The sequence below is a fragment of the Mercenaria mercenaria genome, chromosome 3, assembly GCF_021730395.1.
Source record: "Mercenaria mercenaria strain notata chromosome 3, MADL_Memer_1, whole genome shotgun sequence".
NCBI lineage: Eukaryota > Metazoa > Mollusca > Bivalvia > Venerida > Veneridae > Mercenaria > Mercenaria mercenaria.
In genome coordinates this window covers 27,914,651-27,939,608 of record NC_069363.1, presented here as the reverse complement: position 1 = coordinate 27,939,608, position 24,958 = coordinate 27,914,651, and the positions used below count along the sequence as shown (strand labels likewise).

Sequence of the window (24,958 nt, the reverse complement as noted above, 5' to 3'; positions counted from 1 at the left end):
CATTTGTCCCCTAAAACTGGCCATTTCATCCCCCTCATAATAAAATTTGGTCAATTCGTCCCCCTTTTGGTGATTTTGTCCCCTAATTATATGAGGTATTTTTGCTTTTTTATCATATCTTTGACTTTGAAAATTGGTATTTAAAATCATTGTGGGTTTTGAAGGAGTTATATTGGAAATGGTTAACCTTAGATAATAAGGTTGGATAAAACAAGTGAATGAAGTATTGCCATGCAATACAAAGTCCCCTACTGGAAGGCACCTAATTTCCTCTACTGCAGTATAACATAATGGACTGATATCTGTCAATGATGTATAAACGATATTGTACTATATATACAATATGTTATAACAAAACACTTGGATTAAAATTTATATATATAAAACCCTACAGTAACTGTTGTTTTCATATGGCATTTTTTTTGCCCGATTATCAAAAAAGGTGTCATAAGTTATATATAGTAACAACAAAGGGGGAAAAAATATATATATATACACAAGAAACTCTTTACCAGGTAGAGATAGGTCAAAATACTCCTAAAAATTGGATGTAACATGCATGTTGTTCCAAAGAAAACTGGTCTCGATTTTTCCCTACAAACAGTAATAAATAAGTTACAATATAATCTATTTATAGTAATAACAAAGGGACATAATTCTAAAAAACAAGGGTGCCTCACCGTGGTGAACATTTCTGCCAAGTTACATCAAAATCCCTCCATGCATGAAGAAGAAATGCTCCGAACAAAGTCATTCTTGTATTTGACCTTTGGCCTCTATGTGTGACCTTGACCTTAGACCTTGGGACCAGGTTCTTGTGCATGACACTCCATCTTATGGTGATGAATATTTGTGCCAAGTATTATTAAAATCCCTTTAAGCATTGTTGAGTTACAGACCGGACAGGAAAAAATCCCTTTTGGCCTTTGACTTCCAAGTGTGACCTTGACCTTGCAACTAAGGGCTCGGGTCTTGCGCACAACACATTGTCTCATCAAGGGAAATATTTGTGCCAACTGATATTCAAATCCTGTTTTGCATGACAAAGTTATAGACTGGACAGGAAAAAATCCTACTGACCTTTGATCTCAAAGTGTGACCTTGACCTTTGAGCTAGGGTTCTTGGTGTTATGCAAGACATGTCGTCTCATCAATGGGAACATTTATGCCAAGTAATATTGTAATCCCTTGGTGGACGACATAGATCTTGACAGGACAGGAAAAAAACCCAATTGACCTTTGACCTCCAATTGTGACCATGACCTTTGAGCTAGGGGTCCAGGTTTTGTGCATGACATGTTGTCTTATCATGGGAAACATTTGTACCAAATAATATCAAAATCCCTTCATGGATGGCAGAGTTATGGACCGGACAGGAAAAAAGCCCTGTTGACATTTGACCCCCAATTGTGACCTTGACCTTTGAGCAAGGGATCCGGGATTTGCGCATGACACGTTGTCTCATCATGGGAAACATTTGTGCCAAGTAATATTAAAATCCCTTAATGAATGACAGAGTTATGGACCGGACACGAAACAGACCCTGTTCATGCCATGTTAATATTTGATTGCTAAGTGTGACCTTGACCTTTGAGCTAGGGTTCTGAAAGTTGTGCATGACACATCGTCTTATTATGAGGAACATTTGTGCCAAGTGATATTAAAATCCCTTCAAGGATGGGAGAGTTATGGACCGGACAGGAAAAAAGCCCTGTTGACCTTTGACCTTCAATTGTGACCTTGACCTTTGAGCTAGGGGTCCGGGTTTTGCACATGACACGTCATCTCATCATGGGGAACATTTGTGCCAAGTAATATTAAAATCCCTTAACGAATGACAAAGTTATGGACCGGACACGAAATTGTGGACGGACGGAAGGACGGAATGACAGAATGACGGACGGACGGAAAAGCGCATTCCTATAGTCCCCGAAATTGGTTTTCAACCAGTAGGGGACTAATAAGCCTATAGGTTATAATGCAGTAATTCGGTCCAAAATGTGCTTCCGTGCTGTAGTCGAAAGAAGTCCCTAATAAATAGATCCTAATTTTTCCATTTTTCGCGCATTTGCGCGTAAACTGGGGGCCAAATGGGCATTTTTTCAATCGTGGAATGAATTTTACATAAAATAGGACATGTTTCATGCTAATACTCGCATGTTTCGAGTTGTTTACTTGAAAACGAAAGTAGGGTGCTTATTCTGCGGACCGCTTTCTGAAATGCAGCAATATGAGGGTACCTGACTTCAGTTGACTTGCATTTCACTGCATACTATTCAACACCCCTTTTTCTTTTCGTTTTCTTGAAGCAAATGTATGGATATCTTGTGGAAAATAGGTCTACGACGTAGTGAAAATCTAAAAACTGTAACAAAATTGGTCTGAAGTAGCTGAATTTTATATGAAACAAAGAACAATTTCTTTTATTGGTATATAGCCTATAAGAGCTGAAATAAGACTTTTCTCGAAACACATCACAATTAGTCTTCATAGTCATAAGTCGATTGTTTATGTTATAAAATGATGTTTCCAATGCAAAATAATCATTAAATTTGAAAAATTTTGGTTTTTTGACCATATTTTGAGTAGATGCGCCTATTTCGGCAGCAATTTCTGCAATAGAAAGGCCAATATTTTGTCTCTAGAATGTGTGAAAATGCACAAAATGCATCCATTTGAGTCATATTCATGACGGAATGAATGATATTTCAGAATCAAAGTGAAAAATAATGCATACAGGTGAAACTTTTACCAAAATTTACAATGAAGCGACCATAGAGCCTAAATTTAGCCCAGAAAATGGGTAGGGGGTGGCCTCACTTAAATGTCTATATTTCTCTAAAATCTCGAATTTTCACAATGAAACTTGTTAACATGTTCGGTATTACATCTTTCTTGAAAAAAAAGATGAAAATGTTATGAAATTTGATAAAAAGATATCTCTTATAGGTTATAATGCAGTAATTCGGTCCAAAATGTGCTTCCGTGGTGTAGTTGAAAGAAGTCCCTAATAAATAGATCCTAATTTTTCCATTTTTTACGCATTTGCACGTAAATCGGGGGTCAAATGGGCATTTTTTCAATCGTGGAATGAATTTTACATAAAATAGGACATGTTTCATGCTAATACTCGCATGTTTCGAGTTGTTTACTTGAAAACGAAAGTAGGGTGTTTATTCTGTGGACCGCTTTCTGAAATGCGGCAATATGAGGGTACCTGACTTCAGTTGACTTTCATTTCACTGCATACTATTCAACACCCCTTTTTCTTTTCATTTTCTTGAAGCAAATGTTTGGATATCTTGTGGAAAATAGGTCTACGACGTAGTGAAAATCTAGAAACTGTAACAAATTTGGTCTGAAGTAGCTGAATTTTATATGAAATAAAGAACAATTTCTTTTATTGGTATATAGCCTATACCTATATATATGAAAGGTGTTAAAGGTTATTTAATACGAAAGGTGTTAAAGGTTATTTAATCACATTAAAAGTCATTGACTGGGCTGATTGGAAGGTGTTTATGGTATTTAATTGCATGAGAAATTGTTGATTGACTAAAGGAATGTGTTAATAGTTGATTGGATTGAGGAAATTATTTGTAATAAAAAAGTTTAATCTTATTCAAGAGTTTGGAAATAAGCAGCAACAAATAGGCTACGAACATTAAAAAAGCAATCATGTTGTAGCAGACTTACAAAAATCAATCATTTTTGAAGCAAAAAAGTTCTTACAATAAACGAAAACTTATGCATATTTTTAGCATTAAATATACTTATTTGAAAAAAAAAAAGACGACTTAATCAGGTCTAGGAAAGTGGTATATTTACAGTTTACAGATTTTTCGATCTATAAATTTACAGATTAAATGTTTGAAAACTGCTAAAATCATATTTGGACTCAAAATCGCAGCTTGAAATTAATTGATTTATTTATGGTACACATAAATAAAGGTCAATTGTAACTTTCAGTCATTTCTGTTGACTTTGATTTTTTTAAAAATGCCAAAAACTCAAAGTCAATAAAAATGGCTGAAACTCACAAATGACGTTGATTTATGCATACTGTAAATAAACCAATCAATTTCAAGCTGCGGTTTTTGGAATAAATGTAATTTCATCTGTTTTCATACACACAATCAGTAAATTTACCCATAGGAGTCTGAAATTCTATCAATAAGACCATAGAATTCTATCTTTACAAGAAATACCCCCTATATATATAAAATAAACACCAGGAATGAAACGTCAAAAACCGAGGGTCTCCTGAAAATACGAACAGAACACATGGTGATTGGAATTTAGCGAGCGTGGTGAAGAAATAACACTTAAATACACATACCACACTCGACATTGTTCAAATCTGATACACTTTACAAGAGTAATCCGACATTTTCTGAGGTTTTCTGAGATTTTCAGCTGTCGCCGAAGCCATTCGCTGACGTCACAACAATAACAACATTTACAGCGCCGGGATGAAAATAAAATACTTATTTTATCCTTTAAAATTTGTACATCGAATAAGTATTAGAATATTTATCTGTTTATATCAGTATATAATATCCCCTAGATTCCTTTTGCAATCAAAAGATAATTTACAAAATTTGACTGGGAAAACCCGTAAAGGGAGGCTACTCTTGGGAGAATCCATTTTCCGATGCAACGGAATATCTAAATTTCAGTAGTAAAATTTGATACTTGGTGTACAATGACTTTTTTATATGAATAGATCAATATGAAAATGTCTGTTATGTAATTTGAAGGTAAGACAGTATGGGAATTGCTACTTTCTTGTTTTCATCCCGGCGCTGTAATTGTTGTTATTGTTGTGAAGTCAGCGAATGGCTTCGGCGACAGCTGAAAATCTCAGAAAACCTCAGAAAATGTCGGATTACTGTTGTAAAGTGTATCAGATTTGAACACTGTCGAGAGTGGTAGGTGTATTTTAGTGTTATTTCTCCACCACGCTCGCTAAATTCCAATCACCCTGTGTTCCGTTTGTATTTTCAGGAGACCCTAGGTTTTTGACGTTTCATTCCTGGTGTTTATTTTATATATATAGGGGGTATTTCTTGTAAAGATAGACTTCTATGGTCTTATTGATAGAATTTCAGACTCCTGTGATTTACCCATCAAAAAATTATACATGTTACGCGCGTATAGCCAATCTGCGCATTTGGTAAATCGCGCAGCGCAAATAACCAATTTGTTATCTGCGCAACGACTTGTAAATCGGGCAACCTTATATATTTCTTATATGCGCAGGGCAACTGTCTTGCGCGTTTGGTAAATGAGTCTGCGCTTTTAACATATGGATGATATCTCCCGATAAAATTGAATATCATTAGAGTGTTAGACTTGTAGGCCTACATAAAATTGTAAAACTGACGGTGATCAGGCACGCGTAAAGGTGTGAATTTGTAAAGAAAAAGAAAAACATTTTTAAAAGTAAATGAGCGTATTTATGCGGTAATTTCAATGAGATTCTCACGTCCCTGGTAGTTTATGGCCTATAAATTTCTGTTGACGACGGTATTAAGAGTCATTTGTCATAGGTGTTAAAAAAACGTTAAAATGATACAAAATATCCCAAGTATATTTAATAACACAATTATTTTTTTTATTTATTTTTATACTTTTTTTAACTTTTAAACGCCGTAGCCTGTGCGGGATGCCAATCCTGCGCTAATAGAAAATCTGGAAATTACTCTGATAATATGCATATCTGCCATTAACCATGCTAACTTTTACATTGTTTAACAATTACAGACTGATATTGCAAATCTTGGTTTTAAAAATGTGTCATAAATTTATTTCAACATCATTAAATTCATGGGAGTCGGTCACCTGGTTTCAATACCTGCAATATGATACAATATGCAATAAAACTCAAACATGCGTGAAGGTGTGATTTCCTTCGGATAGCCACATCGTCCTCTCTATTCTTTTTATAACTAAAGTATTTTACTTCATTCGATCACACGCAGTCATTTTATACCGAATATAGAACATAAAGGAGACTTACATAACAGACTGAATTGCCACACACTTACCACATTTCACCATATCGCTTTTCTTTTTATCATATTGAAAAAGCGCAATTCTTTTTACCGACGTAAGCATATCTCTTGACATGGCCAAGATTAAAAATAAAACAAAAATAAGCAGAATTGAAAGACGAACTTACAGATCTTCTATACTTATATAATTGTTTAATGTTTTATAGTGAGATAAATAGAATGAATAACTAATAAAATTCCTCAAAATGTGAACGAAATTTTACATTTTGTAGGTGTGCAAGATGTGTCTCCTGCGCTAATAGAAGTCTGAAAATTACTCCAATAACTTGAATATCTTTTATAAACCATTTTAACTTTTACTTCGTTTTTCGATTACAATCTAAAAATGTAGCTTTTGAAAATCTGAATATAATGTTTCATCCGTAGCCTGCGCGGGATGTTGTTCCTGCGCTAATAGCAATTTCTGAACTGACGTTGATATTTCAAACATATTTCAATTCTAAAAGATGCTATTTATGTAACTTCATAAAAATGTTTTCGGAGTAGAAAAAATAAATAGAAAGAAGCGTGATTTCCGTCATAACGAGAACGAAATATTACATTTGTTATCTGTGCAAGATGTGTTTGCCCTGCGCTAATAAAAAAATCTGGAAATAATCCTGATAACTATGATATCTTTCATAAACCATGCTAACTTTATCATTGTTTTATGATTACAGGCTGAAATTGTAGCTTTTGCCAAATGAATATTTTGTTACATCTGTATCCTGCTCGGGATGTCGGTCCTGCGCTAATAGCAAATCCTGAAATGACGTCGATATTTCACACATATTTCAATTCTAAAAGATACCATTTAAATATGTAACTTCTTAAAAAATGATTTCAGAGTAGAAAATAATTAGAAAGAAAAGGGATTTTCGTCATAACAAGAACGAAATATTACATTTGTTATCTGCGCAAGAGTTTAAGTTAACATAGTTTATGAGAAACATTCAGGTTATCTGAGTAATTTCCAGATTTGTTATTAGCGCAGACACACATCTTGCGCGGATAAAAAATGTAATATTTCGTTCTCGTTATGACAGACATCACTTTTCTATTCATTTTTCTACAGTATTCATTTGAAAGTTACATAAATAGTATGTTTTATGAATGAAATATGTCTGAAATACAGTGTAATTTCAAACTTTGCTATTAGCGCAGGACCGACCTGCCCCGCACGTTACAGGTGTAACATTATAGATCCATTTTGATTTGTAAAAAACCCTATAGTTTTAGTCTGTAATCGTAAATCAAAGTAAAAGCTAATATGATTTATAAAAGATATTCAAGTTATCAGAGTAATTTCCAGATTTATTATTAGCGCAGACACACATCTTGCGCAGATAAAAATGTAATATTTCGTTCCCGTTATGACAGAAATCACTCTTATTCTATTCATTTTTCTACAGTATTCATTTGAAAGTTACATAAATAGTATGTTTTATGAATGAAATATATCTGAAATACAGTGTAATTTCAAACTTTGCTATTAGCGTAGTACCGACCTGCCACGCAAGTAACAGGTGTAACATTATAGATCCATTTTGATTTGTAAAAAACCCTATAGTTTTAGTCTGTAATCGTAAATCAAAGTAAAAGTTAATATGATTAATAAAAGATATTCAAGTTATCAGAGTAATTTCCAGATTTATTATTAGCGCAGACACACATCTTGCGCAGATAAAAAATGTAATATTTCGTTCTCGTTATGACAGAAATCACTCTTTTTCTATTCATTTTTCTACAGTATTCATTTGAAAGTTACATAAATAGTATGTTTTATGAATGAAATATATCTGAAATACAGTGTAATTTCAAACTTTGCTATTAGCGCAGGACCGACCTGCCACGCAAGTTACAGGTGTAACATTATAGATCCATTTTGATTTGTAAAAAAACCCTATAGTTTTAGTCTGTAATCGTAAATCAAAGTAAAAGTTAATATGATTTATAAAAGATATTCAAGTTATCAGAGTAATTTCCAGATTTATTATTAGCGTAGACACACATCTTGCGCAGATAAAAAATGTAATTTTTCGTTCTCGTTATGACAGAAATCGCTCTTTTATCATTTATTTTTCTACAGTATTCATTTGAAAGTTACAAAAACAGTATGTTTTATGAATGAAATATATCTGAAATACAGTGTAATTTCAAACTTTGCTATTAGCGCAGGATCGACCTGCCAAGCAAGTTACAGGTGTAACATTATAGATCCATTTTGATTTGTAAAAAACCCTATAGATAGTTTTAGTCTGTAATCGTAAATCAAAGTAAAAGTTAATATGATTAATAAAAGATATTCAAGTTATCAGAGTAATTTCCAGATTTATTATTAGCGCAGACACACATCTTGCGCAGATAAAAAATGTAATATTTCGTTCCCGTTATGACAGAAATCACTCTTATTCTATTCATTTTTCTACAGTATTCATTTGAAAGTTACATAAATAGTATGTTTTATGAATGAAATATATCTGAAATACAGTGTAATTTCAAACTTTGCTATTAGCGCAGTACCGACCTGCCACGCAAGTTACAGGTGTAACATTATAGATCCATTTTGATTTGTAAAAAAGACCCTATAGTTTTAGTCTGTAATCGTAAATCAAAGTAAAAGTTAATATGATTTATAAAAGATATTCAAGTTATCAGAGTAATTTCCAGATTTATTATTAGCGCAGACACACATCTTGCGCGGATAAAATGTAATATTTCGTTCTTGTTATGACAGAAATCACTCTTTTTCTATTCATTTTTCTACAGTATTCATTTGAAAGTTACATAAATAGTATGTTTTATGAATGAAATATATCTGAAATACAGTGTAATTTCAAACTTTGCTATTAGCGCAGTACCGACCTGCCAAGCAAGTTACAGGTGTAACATTATAGATCCATTTTGATTTGTAAAAAAACCCTATAGTTTTAGTCTGTAATCGTAAATCAAAGTAAAAGTTAATATGATTTATAAAAGATATTCAAGTTATCAGAGTAATTTCCAGATTTATTATTAGCGCAGACACACATCTTGCGCGGATAAAAATTGTAATATTTCGTTCTCGTTATGACAGAAATCACTCTTTTTCTATTCATTTTTCTACAGTATTCATTTGAAAGTTACATAAATAGTATGTTTTATGAATGAAATATATCTGAAATACAGTGTAATTTCAAACTTTGCTATTAGCGCAGGACCGACCTCCCACGTAAGTTACAGGTGTAACATTATAGATCCATTTAGATTTGTAAAAAAAAACTCTATAGTTTTAGTCTGTAATCAAAGGCCTACTCTTTATTCAATCGATTTTGTACTATAAAATAATAATAATAATAATAATAATAATATAGATAAGATCTGTAAGAATTTTCTTTTAATCCTGTGACTTTTTTATTTCATCTTTTATCTTAGACATGTTGAGAGATATGCTCCCGTTGGTAGAAAGAATATTCTTGGGAAATTTCAAGATATTTCAATATAATAAAAACGATATTTTCAATATAATAAAAACGATATTTTGCTAAGTGTGTGCTCGGGTGAAGTAGAAAATTATAAAAATAGCCTAAAACATACCAGGGGACGACGTGTGCAAGCTGGAGCAAATCACACCTTCACGCATGTTTGGGTTTTATTGCATCTTGTATAAGATTGGAGGTATTGGAACCTGGTGACCGACTGCCGTGAATTTACTGATGTAGAAACAAATTTATGACACCTAATTTAAGTACCGAGATATTCAGCATTTGACATCTATATTTATTAATAAATTGACCAACTGCATGATTTATCAAACACGAAATGCAAATTTCTGATATATAAAGTTACATTTGTTATTTGCGCTGCGCATTTGGTAAATCGGGCAGGTAAATTTATCCTGCGCAACGATTGGTAAATCGTTGCGCATATAACCAACGTACAAAAATTTGTTATATGCGCTGCGCGTTTGGTAAATAGCGCAGATTGGTTATTTGCGCTCAACATACAGATCTGTAAATATACCACTTTCCTAGACCTGTTAATTTATCATATTTTGATTTATTTCAAGAATACGTTTAAAAAAAAGGGGACGAAATGACCAATTCGAAATCGCCGAGGGGGACGAAATGACCAAATCAGGGACGATTTGACTGGGGGACGACAAACTTCCAACAAAAAAACGGTTGAAACTGTTTAGCATATACTGGTTCGAGTCGTAAATTCGGCCACTTTTTGCGGTTTTTCATAAATATTTCTTTCTTTATACAATTGATTTGTACAAAATTTCTACCATATGTGCTTTAATACAAACAACATTCATTGTTATCATTAACGGCCGTTTTGAGTATGGGAAACAATAAAACCGCGCTTAAAATAACGGACAGGTTTAGACTCCATATTTTACCTTCTAGAGGTTGTAAATATTCGGCCACTTTTTAAACATAAATCTGGTTATGTTTCAAGATTGTCTTGGAAATAAATCGATGCTACAGCCAATATCATTTCTTTTTCAACAAACTGCAATCAATTTTCAATAGCATACCTCGTGGGAAATATTTGCCAACACAGATTTAAAAAGCGCCTGTCATCCTTCTCACACCAGCATAACGTAGTTTAATTTTTACGTCTCTGTTTGTTACACAATCTAGCATAAAACTGCAGTTCTTGTCAGTTTTCGGGGGTGTTTTAACAGGAGAGTAAACGTGTATTAAAAGAGAGATTCGCGCGCTCACGTGCTGTTATAACACCTTTTTATACATGCGCGTTCCGTGGCAAAGCATAAACGTATTACGGCCCCAAAACGGATAATTCAAAATGAAATGACGTAGACGTGAATAAACAACGTAGACATGGAAATACAATGACGTTGGGGTGGGGGGCGGGGGACAGTATATAAAATTTACTTGGTTTTAACATGTTTTATGCTAGTTAGCGCATGTTCTTTTCAAGTTATAAAGTTTAGATTTAAATTAATCCTTGCCGGGCCTCAGCATAAACAAGCGCATGCGATGACGTTATGCAACCCGCGAGACAAAGTATTTGCAATTTAGAGTACACAACTTCACTGGCGCCAGATCAGAAAGAAAATGCCTCTGTACATGTTATACCCTACCCCTAGGTATTCTATAAGAACCATGGTCATGAACGGAAAAGTGCACTAACCCGTTTCAATCGTACATTTCTCAACTTAAACGCGCAGTTCGGTGAATGGGTACCTAGTATATTGAACAAGCGATAATTTATCTTCCATCGTGCACCAGTTATATTGTCTCAATATTCCATATTACTGAGATTATCAACATATTTTATGCTTTCGTCAACGTTACAGAAAAAACTTGCTTGAACTTCCCTAATGAACATCCGGTCTAGAGGTCACGGCAGTGCGCACATGTTTGGCGAAACGTAAACAAACAAAAACAGATTTTAAAAAAATCACAATTTTACACTAAAACTCGAAATGATGAATGAAATTCATCTTTTATATGATATTTAATTTGAAATCGTACATTGGCCTGCATCTGTTCTGTATATTTTATTCATTTTGCACATTTTGCTGCATTTTCACATTTTAGCGAACACGTGTAGTAAAATGACGATTGACATACATTTTTACAACAGCCAATCAGAATGGTTTTGTAATCTAGAACGGAACTTCACCAGGGAAGTTCAAGCAAGTTTTTTGTGTAATGTTGAAATTACTATAAACTACGCGTTGTTTTCTAAGATAAGATGTATTGAAAATGTGACCGGTACACAATGGAACATAAAATACCACTTGTTTGATATCCATAGTACACATTTACCCCACTGCGTGTTTTAGGTATGAAATGCGCGATTGAAACGGGTTAGTATATTTTCCCGTTCACGACCATGGTTCTTATAGAATACCTAGGGGTAGGATATATAACATGTGCAGAGGCATTTTCTTTCTGATCTGGCGCCAGTGCACAACTTTAGGGAAGGACAACTTTTTTTCTACTCACCTCAACTTGTTATTTTTTGCCGACTTTGTTGCTTGTGATGACAGAGATGCGTTCTCAAGCATCTGGCTCAAAAAAAAGCTTTAAACTGGGTGGCCGAATATTTACGACCTGGCCGAATTTACGACTCGAACCAGTAAACTACTTTTATTATTAAACTCTTTATATATCAAACATGTTTACAAATGGACAGTGAAAGGAAATTAATTTTACCTCTTGTCAAGCAAATAAAACAAAGTACACAACAAAAACAAGAAAATAAACGAGAAAAGACTCGTATCTCCGCCATGTTGTATACAAATGAAGAGGAAACAAGGGACGTTACTCGGAGGCCCGTCATGCCGCTTGTCGATTAAGATAAATTTTAAATGATACAATTAAACATCTTTCTGCTCTTCTACAACAATGACTAAAATTCTAAATTGTTGTTATCATTTTATGTCGGAGAGGTGGACCTCAGTCTGGGTAGGATGTGTGGTGGTGTAAAACGTATTTCAATTCCGTAGGGTTTAGTTCTTTTTGATAATTTAATTTTGTTCATTGGGTTTTTTAACAGACGAACTTAATGTACGGGGAGAGAGTGATATCTTATTAGGCTACAGATCCATGGTAATGTGGTTTAAAAGGATTCACCGAAAAAAGTCATACTCCCAATCTCCGGACGTCGATCTAAAACTTTCCTTCCGTAAATACTGTGTGCAAAGACAATCTACATTTCTGAAACTTTACTGAAAGTAATCTACATAAGCCTTTAAATGTTGAAATCTATTCGCATATGTTACGAGGAAAATATGCACACATTTAATAATGAATTATTCAACAACAGAAAACTTACGACATGAAACGCACGTGTATTATTTTCCCGCCAAAATATAATACAGAGTGCATCAGCAATAAATTCATTTTAGTGCTCAGAGTTCAGGATTTTTGTTTACCGTCTGTATTTCAAGTCGTGAAACGTTAGATTCTTAGCTATTTTCATATTAACATCCGATAAATTGATGAATTTTGCGCGACATCGAATAAAAATGGCGGCATCCATAACGTTTTCGGTGGCAGTGCCTACGAGTTTAATCGGGAGAGGTGTATCGAATGAAAAAGACAGGTTATCCTTCTCATGACCAGAAATGGACAGGAAATATTAGTTCCCGCTGTAAATTCTCTTTTGATTTATATCGACCTGAAAAGAGACTGGAGTAGCCCTTCCGCAAACACAATATCCGTCATGAAACGCACGTGCTTCTTTCCCGCCAAAATTATAATAACGTGTCCATTAAGTATTTGCACAATCGATCTCATTTCAAATTGACCAAAAGTATCATCAGATGTTAAACAAGAGGTTCTTGCAGTTTTGTATATAGGTTTTTTTTTCTGTGGTTCAATACGTTTTTTTTTCTTTCGAACGGACAACCATGTTGCAGCAGACGACTTCGTATGAACTTTTGTTAACCAATCGATAGTGTTCAATGAAGAGTCAAGAACAAAATGTTTTGGGGTTCTTTACATGCATTCGAATATTATCAACGTTTAATGATGTTATTTGTTTGTAACATTTGCGAAAAGTCGCCGACGTTGATAATTTGTTACTTATTTACTAAAACTAAGCTTTAAAATTGTTCAAATTTCAGTAGAAAATTGAGGTTTCTTGAATTAAATTGATGTTACCATGGAAACAAAGCCCATGACCTATATATCTAAATGTAAAATTCAAAAGCGTTGACGCTGGTCTATATCAGGAACACAGCTTCGGCTTTTTATTTGCATTTCAACAATATCCATCAGAATAATAGCAGCATGCAGAACGATTTTTTCCATAATATTGTCACACGAGGGGTACTGCTGTAAGTATTTGAAGCTGTAAAATTTGTTTAAATAAATGCAAATAACACGAAAATATCACTTACGTTAGAAATGAGATGTTTTAAAGCTACATTAGAGATAAACGGACTTGAGATTGTAGCAGTTAAAACATAAAATTACACGAAATACAAAAAATTGCTGCGGTTCAACTAATTTGAATTTACCCTGGTAACAAGGTAACCTACCTCCTTAAGTGCAGATTTATATAAAGTTTATGTAAACCCCTTGTTGAAAACTTTAGCAGCAACAGAAATTGGATCAAACATTGGAACTGTGAGATGTACGTTTGGCATAAGTCGTTTTAACAACACGAACGTTGAAGATGCGTTTCGCACTCTGCCATGTGCAGTTTTTAACCCTCTCCAGTCGATGTCCACAGAGACGTTGGAGAGAACGTCGTTGAAGTTGAAGCGCATGCGCTGATGACATCACTTTAAATTAAAGTTTAACTGCTCATACAGAAGTTTTAATCAGCATAGCTGAAGAATTTTAAAACATGGAAAGGTACACTCTTCAACCAAAGAAAACTGAAGCCTTAAGTGTACACCCCCGTAAATCTGAGTTCTTGAACAATCTTTTAACTGGAACTTACACTGTTTATGATAATGAGATTAAGAGTGTAACGTCTTCTACGCATCTGGGGATCAAGAGGTCAACAACAGTTAGTGCAACCAGTAGTGACAATGTTGATAAAAACATTTCAAAGGCTAGTAGGACAATGTGCAGTTTTATGCCGTCTGGATTACACGGTCATAGTGGCATGTACCTTTACTCGATGTTACATCTAGCTGATACAGTTATATGTTGTTCCAGTATTAACCTATGGTTTTGAGGTGATACTTCCAAACAGACTTCCGGGCAAGGAACGGTTGGAATAGTATCAAAAGAGTCTTCTGAAACACATTTTATCCATACCAACCAATACTGCTGATTCAGCTGTCTATATTCTGTCAGGATTTCTTCCGGTCGAAGCACAAATGCATAAGAAAGCATTGCTTCTGTTTAATAACATTTGTTTACAAAATGACCAGTCAGTTAAAAAAGGCATTGCTAGAAGACAACTGTGTGCTAAATCCATGAAAAGTAATAGCTGGTACATTGAGATTAAGAAACTTTTCTGGCTATATGACCTGCCAAATATAGATGAAATCACACACAGGACTGTACCTAAGCATTTCTAGTAGATCTAATTCGATTTTATGGAAGTAATACATGATTCTTTTTAGTGGCGAGAAACCAGTGGGCCAAACAGTTGAGGGTTATATAGAGTTTCACTGTAATATCCTTATGTATTGTTTTGTATGTAAGGAACACACCTCAAAATTTAGTCAAAATGTTTCGAAATGTAGAAAGAACTTTCAAGTGTTAGTAATTGTAAATGAAAATTATAAACAGGTAATCAAATTTGTGGTTGTCAGTTTTTTTAAAGATATATTCTGTAAAGTATTTAGAAGAACTCCAAAAAGTCACAGACTTGGAAAATTTTGACTTTCTCGAGACAAATCTTTTTAAATACGAATTTTAATGCTTTACAAAGTATTTTACAATTGTTGTATATTATAATTATGTAATGTATTAAAGGCTGAGAATTATATCTATAATAGGTCGAGTACTAAAGTAAATAACTGCATACGCGAGCTTTACGATCATATGACTTCGTAGATTGATAGTATTGTGTTTTATTGATATTTCATCTACAAGAATTGTTACATCAATTTAAAATGACACAAAAAACGTAGAATTGTAATGTAGGTTTCAGATGATCTCCCAGTTAATAGAAAAAAAATTCTTAAAATCTACTGCTGATAATTGAGGCTTCAATACTTTTTATAAGAGAACCGACTGTAATGGAAATGCATTTTAAAATTTGTGTCACGGAAAATATCTCACTAAGTGACAAGTAAAGAAATATACTTTATTCTATAAGAGTACAAAATGTACATGAACATCGACAAAAATTGACACAATAAAATAAAATAATTAAGCTTATTGAAATGGTAAAGTAACACATGTAGAGTATGTTAGATACTGGCTCCTCCGTCAATGAAGTGTTTACACCATATTTTCATACAATATATTTCACATACTCATAATTTTATTGATACCAATTACATGTAATTATATAATTTTATTTTAGTTTCCTGAGATGTTGGTTGTTGCACTGGTTCATTTTATGTAAATTAGCTAAACATACATAGTGTAGAGTAAATTATCTACCTTCGGGGTAACAAAATACTATACTTAAGAAAATAGTTCTTAAGACTAAATTAAAACCGTTTGATAAATCTAAATTGATTTAAATCTTAGTAAATGTTATTTTTAAACAAAGGTTTGTCAGTTTGCAACATTCTCATTAATATTCATGACTATACAAATTAGATCATTGTAAGGAAATACTGTGAATAAAAGCTCAATGCCTTAGCTCCATTTTGGTACAATTTTTATCGTTTTATCACCAAAACTGACAAAGATATGATGGACTTATTATCTATATTGTTGTCATTTCAAAAATGAACAATTGCCATGGAAACAATGAAATCACATATAGTTAAAAAAATATTTATCGGAACATTTTTTGTTATTTTCACTCATATGGTCCTGCCAAACAATTCGATACCTATGAAAAATTGCCTAGGGTGCGTGGTAGGCCTTTACCATGGTTCTAACCTATAAAAACTGTGACTCTAAAATGTAACAATTTTCAAAAGCTGTAGCCGCAGCTAGGACCTTTCGACGTAGACTCAGTGGAAGAGGGGTGGGATGATGCTTCTAATTCCGATGTAGGAGGACTGTTCTAGACGAAGTCCTGACACAACTATATTTCCCCAATGTATTTTGGGGGAAAACTCCTGGCAGGGCCTCCGATTCACTCAAGGTTAAGGACAAATGCAAGGTTAATGTCAAGGATATATATGCACTATTATATCGGATATGCGTGGTTATGGATAAACATTTGAAGGGTAGGTCTCCATGTTATATAAACTGAATAAAATTCGGTAAATTAAAAACGTGTCAACGTATTTGAAACACCTTCCCTTTCAACCGCAATGTAAATCGTTTCGTACGATATAGTCTAGGAGTAGGATCTCCGGCTGCATGTAACGGTCACTACTATTTGGACGAAACACAGTCGTATAAAGACTTTAACACCGCGGTCGAATGGTCCAACACATCATCATGAATAGATTATAAATGTCAAATCCTATTCTCACAAGTACAAATTTTGGACTACGAACAGCTAACACCAAGTGTCTGTTAAAATTTGAAATCAATTTGACAAAATTTTTGTGTATCAGTAACATAACCAGGAAAGCAAATTTATGACGCTTAACCTTTTAAACACCACTCAACATGTACCATTAGCTCAAAACTTTCAATTTTTATTAGATCTAGATCTATAGTTTTTTTTTTCATTTTGGTGTAGGCACGAGCTTACAATGGCTAAAGAAAATTACCCCTATGAAAGAAAGAGGGCTCGTTTTAGACACCAAGACATCAAGCAATTATTTAGTTAATAAAAACTCTCCAAAATTTCTATACTGTACTGTATAGTCTTGAATGGCCTTCACGAAAAAAAAGTCGCAGAATGGAATGTCTTTAAATACATAGTTGCTGCTAGTAGGTCCCCAATTTGAATATAAAAGTTTATCAACTACAGATCCCAAACCCCAGGCTGCCCCAATTTTTAAACCCTTTGTCCTTTATCCAGATTATCTGTATATTTCCCGAAAATCTTGCCTCTGGAAGTGGACTGGTTTACCGAATAGACCAATCATGGTAATATAGCGACTTCCAGCAGACTCCAGGTAGGGCCTACCCCCCGCGCATTATTTCATCACGGGGGGGCCACCGATCTTCCGTAAGTTAGTCCAAATAATAGGACGTTTCAGGACAGCGTGATAACGTTTGACTGTCGCTTTCCAGAGGGATGACAACTATAAAATAACAGATCATTAAATAAGTCATCCCGATAAGCCAGATGAGTAAGGCTATCCGTAAGCCGCTGGTTTGGCTTCCTTACATGAAAAATTCAACGCCCCTAGTAAGGCTGGAACCCCACCCGGCGAGGGGGAAAGTATTTGAAGTCGGCCCGACCTTAACCACTCGGTCATAGAGGCCCTTAAAAAATTGATAAGTTCCGTTGACGTCATTGGACGGATGGGAAATCTTTTTAGAATGATGTAAACATTACTTTTTTAAAGCGAAATAGAGTAAAACTCTATTATACAGTGAAAAACGAATAAAAAAGCTAGCTCGACTTTCATATTTTTATGGTCGGTACCAAAAAGTCATTGATGGTATTAAAGATTAAATTTCATGAAAAGATAGTTTGATTGTTGTTTTGCTTAGTTATGGTATATTTTACTACTGACGTTCGTACATAAAAATTTTGGATTAAGAGGGGGAGACACAATAGTAGGAGGAAAAACGCGAAAAAAACTGGGGAAAATCAATTTAGGCCTAATTGGTGTTCATGGAACCTGAGGGTGTTTATTCCTACGTAAAGTTCTACAGTAAAAATCAAGGCTACCAACAAGTTGGAAATCATTTGAATATGGCTTATTTATTAACGTATACCTTTTTCCCAAAAATATGCATGTAAAGTCCCCACAACAAGTTAAAAAATGGTGACTTGATCGTCTACTTTTGAAATTACTTAAACTGGATGCTTTAAACAATTAACTTGACATTTTAATGAATCAACATTGTGTATCATTTTACAATTCATTTCGTACTGTTTTCAGATATTAGGTATTTCTGAATGCCATATTTGTATTTTATATGAAGTGATAATACTTTATATTAATGAAGCTTAACGAAAGTTTGACTGCAGTTGAACATCGAGTTTGCAAGATGGGTTAAGCGTAAACATCAAAAAAAGATTTTTGTAACACGGATATATGTAAAAAAATTTGAATTTTTTCCGTAATGATGATGACAGGAAAACGGAAGAACCGCGTTGTCCCTTCGAGCTAACCTTGCACAGTCACCATTTATTGTGCGGAGTATCCTGTATGTATTTGAAACGGAAACAGGATTTAAAATCGCGAGGTAAGATATCTAAAAACAAAAATGCTTGTCTAGTTTTCATCACAAGAAACTTTATCGTAAGAATATCTTAATGAGAAGACAATTTTAAGGCTTTCACAGAATTATCTTTTATTTTATTAGAAACTAACGCGCCGTTACATTAGTACCCCGCGCGTTTTTCAACGAATGAAACTGGGGACTATGTATGTTTCCTCGCTTAGACCTAATGAAAATAATAGTTTTCCGATTTGTTTTGGAAAGAAACCCCAAAATGACTTGAAGCCGACGACCCATGTCTTTGAAGCATTTCATCTGGAGAAAAAAGCATGATTTCGTCATATTTCTATAGACAATGATAGACTATTTTGACCGTTTCGATCGGAGAACACCCAATCCTTTTAAGCAAATGTTTTCTGCATACTGAAGATTTTTTTTTCTTTACTTAAGACGGTTTTCACTTCTAAAGAACTTTTGGGGGTCTGGACAAACATTCTACTTCTACCGTTTAGTCCGGAAAGTGTACATGGGGCAAGTCCCCTATTACTCATTAACTCTACATCTTCACAACATTTAGCGGGAATAAATATATTTCCCTGGGAACATTCTTTTACTTCCCAGACGAGGTCATGAGGTTTATGCTACTTTTAGTATTTATATGGTTTCTTTTGCAGCTGAAAGGTTCGCCTGCTGTAGTCATGACAGTGTCGGATTTTGGGATGCCCGCCAACCCTTTCAAAGAAATCGAGATTATGGAGATTTTCGAGTTCTGCAGTCTTACTTTTGGTTTTGTCCGTCTGCAGTAAAGTTTTTTTGGTAAGTCGTTAAAAATAAGCTGTTTGGGGTTTTTTCCTAGCTGCAGTGGTTTGATTATGAAATTTTTTAAAATCAGAGTATTCTCTTGCAATATGGACATTTCTTCAATTTCAGGTCTTAACAAACGTCTGTGTACCGCAAGGAAGCTTTTAACCCGATGTGTTGCCAAGCGACCACAAAATAAGCCTTTGATAACCCGTGAGCAACCACTACAGCATGATAGACGATTTTCTTGTCTCGTGTAAGTACAATTTTCCCATTTCGAAATATTTAAACAAAATGATAACCTAATTTTTAATGACTAGGTTAAGATTTAATACACATGTAAATCTTGACACAAATTAAACAGATTTATTTTCGTTATTTTAGATATGTTGCCATGGAACAATGAGAAATCGGCCATCAATACGTTGGTTACCCGGGGCCAAGGCGTTTTGTCGTACAAAACCAACTTCATTGTTCTTCCCGCTAGGGGCGAGTGATTCCTGTCGTGCGGGGCGATGGTGTATATCAGCACGGAATGGACTTCTGTGCTAGCAGGCTTGACGAGGGCGAATGGTACCACATATATCCGGAGGGAGGTGGAACACGACCAAAGATTTTATGAGGCTTAAATGGGGTAAGTTAACCTATTGTTACATAAAATTGATCTCGTATAACAGCAGTTTTTACTACTAAATTATCTTACAAAAGCATTCCCAAATATACGGGTTCGTTTGGACAATTGTGACTTTTTTTACTGACCTAAAAAGCGATAGACGATGGATACGATGATGAAAACGCGATTGCGCAATGGCACGATGATGAACCAACGATGTAAGGTGGTGAAACGCGATGGTACGATAGTAAACCGATGGTACGATGGTCATAACGCGATGGCACGATGGTGAGAAAAGTGATGGTACGATGGTGAAAATGCGATGGCACGATGGTACTATGGTGAAAACGCAATGGTACGATTATGAAAACGCAATAAAACATGGACATTTCACCATCGTGCCATCGCATTTTATCATGTCCATCACGTTCTCACCTTCGTTGTTTCATCATGTGCCATCGCGCCATTGTGTTTCCCTCATCATACCATCGTACGTTCTGTTTAGGAGGATTCAATATAAAATCAGGATTTGTCCAAACGGAACTGGTGCAAATGGGCCTATAAATAAGTTTCTCAGGCCTTTCGAAACGTCGAAAAAGATATGACAGTTTGAAATTCAGAAATGACTTTTTTTTGACGTCGTTTACACACTGCTGGATTGATCTTTAGCTTTACCAATTAAAATGGTTAAATTTCTAAAGTTTCTCGTGTTTTAGATGTAAAGCGTGTAAATTTCTTTCGTTCTAGTTGGAAATTTTGTAATATTTTTTTACAGATTAGAGGAAATACAGTTCAAATAAATATTGAAAAAAAAATTTAAAAACCTCAGTTTGTTTTACTTTGCAATCGAACAAAGTGTCTGCCTTTTTTTTTTGATAATATTTTAATGTTCATAACTTTATCAGTTTAGACCAAATGTTTAGCATTCTTTGATTTTCGTAAAAAAAATAAGGAGGCCGGTCAAAAAAGGCATTAATTCTGTTTCCTTTACACTCGAAGTGCTTTACAGCATTCTATATTTGTCCGACCAGGGAATATTTCCTTGCATCAAATCTGCTCATTTTGATTGTCTTTATTGGATAACTATTTTTCTGAAAAACCAAAAGGAGTTATTGTTTCAACATGATTTAAATTCTATGAAAAGTTTTCACCATTAATGGGGTCTGCGTGAATTTTTTTTATTTGTCTAATTAATTCCAGGTGTAGGGCGAAATTATTGCAGATAGCCAAGGGATCGCCTGTTGTATTACCTTACTGGATCTAGGTATGGAGAAATGTTTCCTACAAAGAAACCTTACTACCTCGAGTAGGGGAAAAAGTAAGTTTCAATTCTATTTGTATTCTTTCTTATATACTTGTACCCTTTTCAAGTTTAAGTTTATGAAAACGTAAGAACAACCACATTCTCCGGACCATCCATGTATATTTGCGAATATTGGTGTGTTATATATCTATTAATTGTGAACATGTAATATTTCAGAAAATCCCAGTTGTTTTTGGCGAACCTATTGACTTCGAAGAAGATTTGAGACAGTTACGAGAACAAAAGAAGACAGAGGGTAGTAAAGTAACATATATTTTATAATCCGTTATCAATGAATGCTTTTTGTTATAGAGATTGAAATGGGTTCAAAGATTACATGAATTGGTTCTGTGATCAACCAAACTTTCAGGAAATTTTTGGGATGTTCCTACATTTCTACGAACCGTTCATATCTTTATTTTGTTTAAACAAGGAAACATTTTGAAGAAATTTGCAGTATTTGAAGAAATTTTTATTGTATGGGTAACCCAAAAGTTTTATTATTCTTTTTTAAAATTATGCAAGAAATAAGACTTTTGTGTGATTCTCTTGCTACAGGAAGAGGTAAGGAAGTATGTTCAGACAAAATTCAGGAGGTTTTGCAAAGCTCAAGTCAGAGACGGAAAAGAGACATAAAGGGTTTTGTGCACAATAGACACATGAAGTTTCAAAAATTAGTGAAATTTGCTCCTAGTTGCCACTAAAACCCCTTGACTGTGAAATGTACCATTGGAAGCTGAATGGGATTGGCCTGATAGATGCATCAAATGTTTGGGACGTGAAAAAGTGGGTACACATTGTTAGTTGAAATGTGCATGTCGTACAAAAAAACATAGTATGACTCGAGTATCAATTTGGTAGGTTTGCATTTTTCATAATATACTTATTTTTACAACATTAACATTTACATGGTTGTTGGAGATAATATAAGGATATTGTTGTCCTTAACGATTGTGCTGTCTGAATAAACCTTCCATGAGTTTAGAAGGATCTGATTGAAATGTCTTTGATTCTATTTTCCAGTATTTGCACTAACAAAGTAATTGAGATCTGTGTTATTAAACCCATGCTTCTTCACCGTATTTCTGTTGTAGTCACCAGTCTTCATTGTGTGCACATACTTTTACATACGTTCTTTGGGTCATGTTATTTTTAAGCATGCAAGCCACAAATTAGCCCCCTTTTAAAGAAACTACCAAACTTGCGGGAGTTCAATGATGAAAACTAGCTTTAACTGCAAAGAAGAGCGAGGCTTGGGGCCTATTTTAAAATGTAAATGGCTCATAAAATAGCTTTATATTGTTGTTGCCAAAAGAAATGGACAAAAACTTTGGGAATATAAGCTGCATTGTAACATCTTTTGTTAAATAGAAAGTGTGTACCCCCCTGTATTTTTCAAGAATGCTTTTAGTTTATACATTTTTTACATTGGAATGTATGGATTTCAGTGAATATTTTACATGATGTTATTGATGTACCAATAGCGAAAATATACATGTGTTACGTTTATTTAAGCAAAAAAACAGTAAAGAATACAATGAAAAACCCAAAAAATCCTGTTTGCTTTTTGCTAAACCCGGCCCTTGAAATAAGGTTCCCAAAGAATTTGAATTTAAGTGAATACAAATTAATGGAATGGTTAACAACTTCCTCAGGAAGTTGAACAGTGAAATACCAAGTTTTATTAGACAATATGTAGAGTTATTAATTCCCGATTTAAACACAGTCATTGTATCTTACCAATACAAGGGGTTAGTAGAACACGAAAAAGCCCCCTTTGGTAATCAGTAACTGCACAGGAACCGAAATTATTTGGCAATGTGACTGGATGTTTGGGCGTACCAACCCTTTAAAACAATAATTATGGGTCATTTCCCCGTCATAAGTGATCTCCGTATCAGATGTGTCTTAGACCAAAACATTCTCTGAATATTTGGCAAAAAAGGTTCTACTGTTTAGGTCAATGTGACCTTTAAACCCTTTGGGCCTATTGACTTCAAAGTTAATAGGGTTCATCTGATGGTCATGATCAACCTCCCTATTAAGTTTCGTGATCCTAGGCCCAAGCGTTCTCAAGTTATCATCCGGAAACGTTTGAACTGTTCCGGATCACTGTGACCTTGACCTTTGACCTAATGATCTCAAAATCAAAAAGGGTCATCTGTGGTCATGATCAACCTCCCTATTTAAGTTGTGTGATCCTAGGCCCCCAAAAGTTCCAAATTATCGTCTGGAAACCGTTTAACTGTTCCCGGGTCACTGTGACTTGACCTTTGACCTATTGATCTCAAATCATAGGGGTCATGCTGGTCTGGCCACCTCATACAATTTAAGTCCAGGCCCAACTTCTTGATTATCATCCCGAAACGTAGACCTGTTTTGGTCCCCAAATTTGTTGGACTAGGGTCGGTGTCTTATGGCATGGACGTTGTTATCATGTGTAAGATCTAGATCTATACATAGATGATAGAGATTCGGATTTGGCTATCCCTACTAGGCTTCAGACGGAAAAGAAGCTGTGACTAGTGTTAGACCTTGGTGAAAGTGATTACTTAAAAACAGTTCATGAACTGCAGTGTTGTTAGATTATGATACAAGATGTCTGACATGCTAAAATACCAAACAGACAAGAGACCACATTTGGACCTGACACACTCACCTGGGACCAGTCCCCATGTGTCTGTGCCGTAACATCCTGATGCTGAGGCTGGAAGTGAAGCATCTATATGTGCAAGCAAGAAAGCATAGTATAAAACAAATGATACCTGTACTGAAACAGGTATTTGGTTAGGATTTATTTGTGTGATGTTTAAAATGCGCATATTTTACATTTATACACAGATTTCCTGGTTTCATGTATCTGATACACAAAATTGTACACGTATATCACAATTGCCAGATGTTTCACATTCTTCACATTATAAGGATTTACTGGCTTTATGTATCTGATGCACAGATTTGTATATCGCAATGATGCGCCAATTTGTGTATCTGGTCATAAAGCTTAATCTAATATTGGTTCATAATGAAAATCAGAAATAAATATTTAGAAAATAACATAGATACTTGTTATGTGTACAAAACTCAAGTGTCAAACAACCTATCATGAAGAGAATTTTCTTCTGAGAAAGGGGGAAAAAACTTATTATTTTAGGAGGGGAATGGTACCCATATTCGGCCCCAAAAATGGCTAAACGAGTGCCCTGCCTTGCATGAGTCTTAATCATGATATGAACTTGCACACCACCTATATTTTTCTGCCCCCAGCATGTACTTATGCGGGAGGCATATAGTGATTGTCCTGTTTGTTCGTTCGTTCGTTTGTCCGTCAGTCCGT

The 24,958-nt window shown here is 34.6% G+C and overlaps 1 protein-coding gene across 1 annotated transcript in view; it reads right to left on the bottom strand.

Annotated features, from left to right (window-relative positions):
* The window catches only part of LOC123525859 (uncharacterized), a 177,554-nt gene that overhangs the window by 69,174 nt on the left and 83,422 nt on the right, over positions 1-24,958 (bottom strand). The window lies entirely within an intron of this gene.